We start from the raw sequence: 6,275 nt of genomic DNA, 5'->3' as shown, positions 1-6,275 counted from the left end.
GGAGGACTTTGAGTCGGATGCGCAGACGCGGTACCGTGAGTACGCATGCAGCTGCGGCTTCCAAACATTTGATCACTTGCCCGTACATGCGTGCCGCTATGTGCATGTCACGTACGTAACTTTGGGGACTTTGGGGAAATATATGTGCTGTATGAACTTTGGGGAGGTTAACGGTACTTTGGGCTGTGGGATTGAGTGTGTTGTGCAGGTGTTTGACTTGTATTGGCGGGTTATATGGACAGGAGGGGGGAGGTGTTTGTTATGCGGGATTAATTTGTGGCATATTAAATATAAGCCTGGTTGTGTTGTGGCTAATAGAGTAAATATATGTCTTGTGTTTATTTACTGTTTTAGTCATTCCCAGCTGAATATCAGGTCCCACCCGCCTCTCACAGCATCTTCCCTATCTGAATCGCTCCCACTGCCCTCTAGTCCTTCACTCTCACTTTCCTCATCCGCAAATCTTTCATCCTCGCTCAAATTATTGGGGAAATCGTCACTTTCTCGGTCCGAATCGCTCTCGCTGCTGGTGGCCATGATTGTAAACAATGTGCAGATGTGAGGAGCTCCACAACCTGTGACGTCACACGCATATCATCTGCTACTTCCGGTACAGGCAAGGCTTTTTTATCAACGACCAAAAGTTGCGAACTTTATCGTCGATGTTCTCTACTAAATCCTTTCAGCAAAAATATGGCAATATCGCGAAATGATCAAGTATGACACATAGAATGGACCTGCTATCCCCGTTTAAATAAGAAAATCGCATTTCAGTAGGCCTTTAATACTATGATCAATGTTAATTAAAAACTAAATGGGGGATATAAATAATAATGGAAGTATAATTGTTTGTATATCAAAGGTTTAACACGTGTACAAGGATATTTCACATGCCTTTACTGTGTATATAATTTAACTGTGTTTATGTTGTGTATAATGTGTATTTTTAATATGTTGTACAAAGGACATTTCATAATTTTCGGAAGTTCATCTTGCACTTGACATTGTTTATAGGGTTAGGCGCAATAAGTGTTCAGCTTCAGCCTAAAGCAGTGGTTCTTAACCTGGGTTCGATCGGAGCCGCCACCACGGAGGTAAAGACACATCCGACTTATCGTGTAAATAAAAACTTCTCCCTATCGGCGTATTATGGATACCCCCAAACAATGTTCCCTCTAATTTTCCATCTGATTTGCAGGTTGTTTGATTGATCAATTGAAACTTTTACTAGCAGATTGCAAAGGAAGATAATACATTATATGAAAGAGTACATTTTACACAGTACAGTACATATAACATACAATTGACCACTAAATGGTAACACCCGAATAAGTTTTTCAACTGATTGACGTTAATCAATTCATGGTAATGTGTGTAAGGTGTGTAATTTGTTGTGAGTTCATGCACTGTGTTGGTTTTGTTCTTTGAACAAGGTGATGTTCATGCACGGTTCATTTTGTGCACCAGTAAAAAAAAACATATAACTTTTTCATGAATTTGAAAAAAAAAAACATTTTATTTTTCACTAAAGAAGGATTCAGGGAATGCGCATATGAAACTGGTGGGGTTCGGTACCTCCAACAAGGTTAAAAACCACCCTTTCGGTCTGCAACATTTTCATTTTCAATCTATGAATGTACAACTGTTTATTTATTTTGTTGACCATTGACCGAAGAATAATAAACTAAACTAAACTTGGCTATGTTGTATATGCATGAATTTTACCTTTGACTTAGACTTGAATGAGCCACAAGGGAAATTGTTCAACACAGTAGCTCAGTTACCTGTTGATATATTTTAAGTCTAAAATAAAAGTAAAGGATATTAAATGAGCTCAAATATACCTACAAATGAGGCATAATGATCAATCAATCAATCAATGTTTATTTATATAGCCCTAAATCACAAGTGTCTCAAAGGGCTGCACAAGCCACAACGACATCCTCGGTACAAAGCCCTCATAAGGGCAAGGAAAAACTCACCCCAGTGGGACGTCGATGTGAATGACTATGAGAAACCTTGGAGACGACCGCATATGTGGGTAACCCCCCCCCCCCCCCCCTCTAGGGGAGACCGAAAGCAATGGATGTCGAGTGGGTCTGACATGATGCAAAATAGCATGTTAGCATTGATTAACTTTCAGTCATGCACTGACCAAATATGCCTGATTAGCACTCCAACAAGTCAATCACATCAACAGAGCTCACCTTTGTGCATTCATGCACAGCATAAAACTTTTGGTGGACAAAATGAGACAAAGAAGAAGTAGGAAGACTTTACATGCAAACAAACTGTTGCGGCACAGTCCACACTATGGTGAGTTCAAGAACCGACGAAATGAGTCGGGCAAAACGACGTTCACCAAATACTCTCATCAGTGAAGCGTACACACAAACATATTAAACAGTGGGCTTTCCAATAATAGGTTTGTGTCATGTTTGTCCTCAAACAAAAAACATACTAAAAACTAAATAAAACATTTTCCCCCATCTTTTTCCATTTTCAAACCTTTTTTTATCAATCAATCAATCAATCAATCTTTATTTATATAGCCCTAAATCACAAGTGTCTCAAAGGGCTGCACAAGCCACAACAACATCTTCGGTACAGAGCCCACATACGGGCAAGGAAAAACTCACCCCAGTGGGACGTCGATGTGAATGACTATGAGAAACCTTGGAGAGGACCGCATATGTGGGTAACCCCCCCCGCCCCCCTCTAGGGGAGACCGAAAGCAATGGATGTCGAGTGGGTCTGACATAATATTGTGAGAGTCCAGTCCATAGTGGGGCCAGCAGGACACCATCCCGAGCGGAGACGGGTCAGCAGCGCAGAGATGTTCCCAGCCGATGCACAGGCGAGCGGTCAATGCGAGAGGTTGTGCATTGGCCTCGGTGCTTACCTCAAAAGTTTAAGAAACCAGTAAAATCCAATGTTTCTACTTTTAAATATCTAACTAACAAGTAAGATGTAATGGTGTCCAAATAATTTTACTATTAAATTCAAACTAGCTAGTTAGTTAGTTGGTTAGTTGGTTGTGCATTGGCCTTGGTGCTTACCTTAAAAGTTTAATTAATCAGTAAAATAAAAAATGTCTACTTTTAAATATCTAACTAACAAGTAAGATGTAATGGTGTCCAAATAATTTTACTATTAAATTCAAACTAGCTAGTTAGTTAGTTGGTTAGTTGGTTGTGCATTGGCCTTGGTGCTTACCTTAAAAGTTTAATTAATCAGTAAAATAAAAAATGTCTACTTTTAAATATCTAACTAACAAGTAAGATGTAATGGTGTCCAAATAATTTTACTATTAAATTCAAACTAGCTAGTTAGTTAGTTGGTTAGTTGGTTGTGCATTGGCCTTGGTGCTTACCTTAAAAGTTTAATTAATCAGTAAAATAAAAAATATCTACTTTTAAATATCTAACTAACAAGTACGATGTAATGGTGTCCAAATAATTTTACTATTAAATTCAAACTAGCTAGTTAGTTAGTTGGTTAGTTGGTTGTGCATTGGCCTTGGTGCTTACCTTAAAAGTTTAATTAATCAGTAAAATAAAAAATGTCTACTTTTAAATATCTAACTAACAAGTAAGATGTAATGGGGTCCAAATAATTTCACTAATAAATTCAAACTAGCCAGTTAGTTAGTTGGTTAGTTGGTTGGGCATTGGCCTTAGTGGTTACCTTAAAAGTTTAATTAACCAGTACAATCCAATGTTTCTACTTTTAAATATCTAACTAACAAGTAAGATGTAATGGTGTCCAAATAATTGTACTATTAAATTCTAACTAGCTAGTTAGTTAGTCGGTTAGTTGGTTGTGCATTGGCCTTGGTGGTTACCTTAAAAGTTTAATTAACCAGTACAATCCAATGTTTCTACTTTTAAATATCTAACTAACAAGTAAGATGTAATGGTGTCCAAATAATTTTACTATTAAATTCGAACTAGCTAGTTAGTTAGTCGGTTAGTTGGTTGTGCATTGGCCTTGGTGGTTTCTTTGGGCTCTGGGAATCACTAATAAGCCGGAGTTCTTTGAACGCAGGTTTCTTGCCGGGACATATGGTACAATGCAATCGACAAGATAGGACGGAGCTAGACCGTGTAGTATTTTATACGTAAGTAGTAAAACCTTAAAGTCACATCTTAAGTGCACAGGAAGCCAGTGCAGGTGAGCCAGTATAGGCGTAATATGATCAAACAATATAATACAATTATAAATGCTCCAGGGAGCCAATAGGGCGGCAGTAAAGAGCCGCGGGTTGCTGACCCCCGCACTAGACGAAGCCCGCGAACCACTACCGGTCTACATTGTGTGCACACATTCCAACTGATCTCCCATTTGGTGCCGCAATCATAACCGGACGCTTTCTTCCATCTTTGTCTTGCTGGGCTGCCATCATTAGTGATGGTGCTGCACTCTCACCTGTCAGCTCCACTCAAGCATCATGCATGACTGGAGCCTCAGCTGGACCATGCAGACCTTCCTCGCAACCCTTGACCTCTTCTGTCTCTTCCTGACTATGCATCCTTGCCCCTTTAAACCCCCCCACTCCTATTTCCCTCTTTGGGCCCTGCTGTCCTATAGCATCCTACTCATCCCCCCCCCCCCACTCCACAGCATCCCTAGTCCAAGTCCAAACCTCGCCCCGTTCTCTTCTTTCGCCCCCAGCTCGATCCGACCTATCCTCGGGCAAGGTGTGCCCCCCCCCGTGGCCCGCCTGTCCACAACACAGGTTACCGGCTCTGATCGCTGCGATGGACTCCTGGCTCAACCTGCTGCCCGGAGGGGACGGAGAGGGAGAACGAGGGCGCATGTCGAGCAAACAGGAGTTGATGAGTGAAGGGAAGAAAGGAGTAGCGGTGAAAAGAGAAAAGTCGGAGGAGGAGGAGGGATGGGGATGACGTTTCTGCCCTGAGGCGGGAGTGAAGCAATGAGTAGCCCCTCAAAACCGGCAGGCAGTAGGAGACCACCACAGGCACGACTAGAGGGGAGAACATGGGGGCTTTTCAAACTGTGGGCATCAAACACCGAGAGGCTGGAATTCATTTATGTGGTCGCCATTTCCTTCAATACGCTCGTCTTCTTCTGTCTCCAAAATCAGCGCTAAACACACACCTGACTGGAATCACTGCCAGCCATGCTTAATAAACCTTAAAGGCACTGCCTTTGCGTGCCGGCCCACCCCAGTCACATAATATCTACGGCTTTTCACACACACAAGTGAATGCAATGCATAGTTGGTCAACAGCCATACAGGTCACACTGAGGGTGGCCGTATAAACAACTTTAACACTGTTACAAATATGCGCCAGACTGTGAACCCACACCAAACAAGAATGACGAACACATTTCGGGAGAACATCCGCATCGTAACACAACATAAACACAACAGAACAAATACCCAGAATCCCTTGCAGCACTAACTCTTCTGGGACGCTACAATATACAGCCCCCCTGCTACCTCCCCCACACCTCACCCCCAGTCCTGTAGCCGGCAGTAGTGAGCACCGTGGCTTCAAGTGACTTCTTTTGAGATCTGTGCGCTGCGCTGGGCGCACCTCCAAGAGTGCAGCCAGCGCGCCACTCCGGCTGCAGCAAGCGGCTGCATTCAATTGACGGGAGGTGCTGGGGGGAAGGTACTTTTCAGAGGCGGTATAGTACCGAATAGGATTCATTAGTATCGCTGTACTATACTAATACCGGTATACCGTACAACCCTACTACTTAGTAATGCATTGACATTTGAACAAATGCGAAACAGAAAGGTTTAGTTAGTTAGTTAAAGTTAGTTCATTAGTTAGTTGTTGGTATTTCAACAAACAGGTAGCATAAAGACTTAGTTAGATCCATAATTGGGTAAATTGTGTTCATTTGTTAGTTGCACATTTGCATTTTAACTAACAGGTAACATAACAGTTAGATTGTTACTTAATTAGATAGTTAGTTAATTAGATAGGTTGGCATGCTAACTAACATGTAGCCGAATTGTTAGTTAGTTTGTTTGTTTGTTTGTTAGTTAGTTAGTTAGTTAGTTAGTTAGTTAGTTGGTTGGTTAGTTGGTTAGTTGGTTAGTTAGTTAGTTAGTTGGCTGGTTAGTTAGTTCACTAGTTAGCAACATTTTGTCAACTCGTTAAGTTTGCATTGGAATTTTAACTAACAGGTATGGTTGACTGGTTGGTAGGTTGGTTTAAATGTTACCGTCGGTCACACTATGATTTTTTTTTACATATTTCACATATTTTCGAAAAGTAGTAGAAAGAAGCAAAGCT

At 41.4% G+C, this 6,275-nt stretch overlaps 1 protein-coding gene across 1 annotated transcript in view; it reads right to left on the bottom strand.

Annotated features, from left to right (window-relative positions):
- The window catches only part of cdin1 (CDAN1 interacting nuclease 1), a 646,347-nt gene that overhangs the window by 599,477 nt on the left and 40,595 nt on the right, over positions 1-6,275 (bottom strand). The window lies entirely within an intron of this gene.

The sequence above is a fragment of the Nerophis lumbriciformis genome, linkage group LG08 (assembly GCF_033978685.3).
Source record: "Nerophis lumbriciformis linkage group LG08, RoL_Nlum_v2.1, whole genome shotgun sequence".
Taxonomy (NCBI): Eukaryota; Metazoa; Chordata; class Actinopteri; order Syngnathiformes; family Syngnathidae; genus Nerophis; species Nerophis lumbriciformis.
Note: the sequence above shows the minus strand (reverse complement) of the source record. Positions and strands in the feature narration are given on the sequence as shown.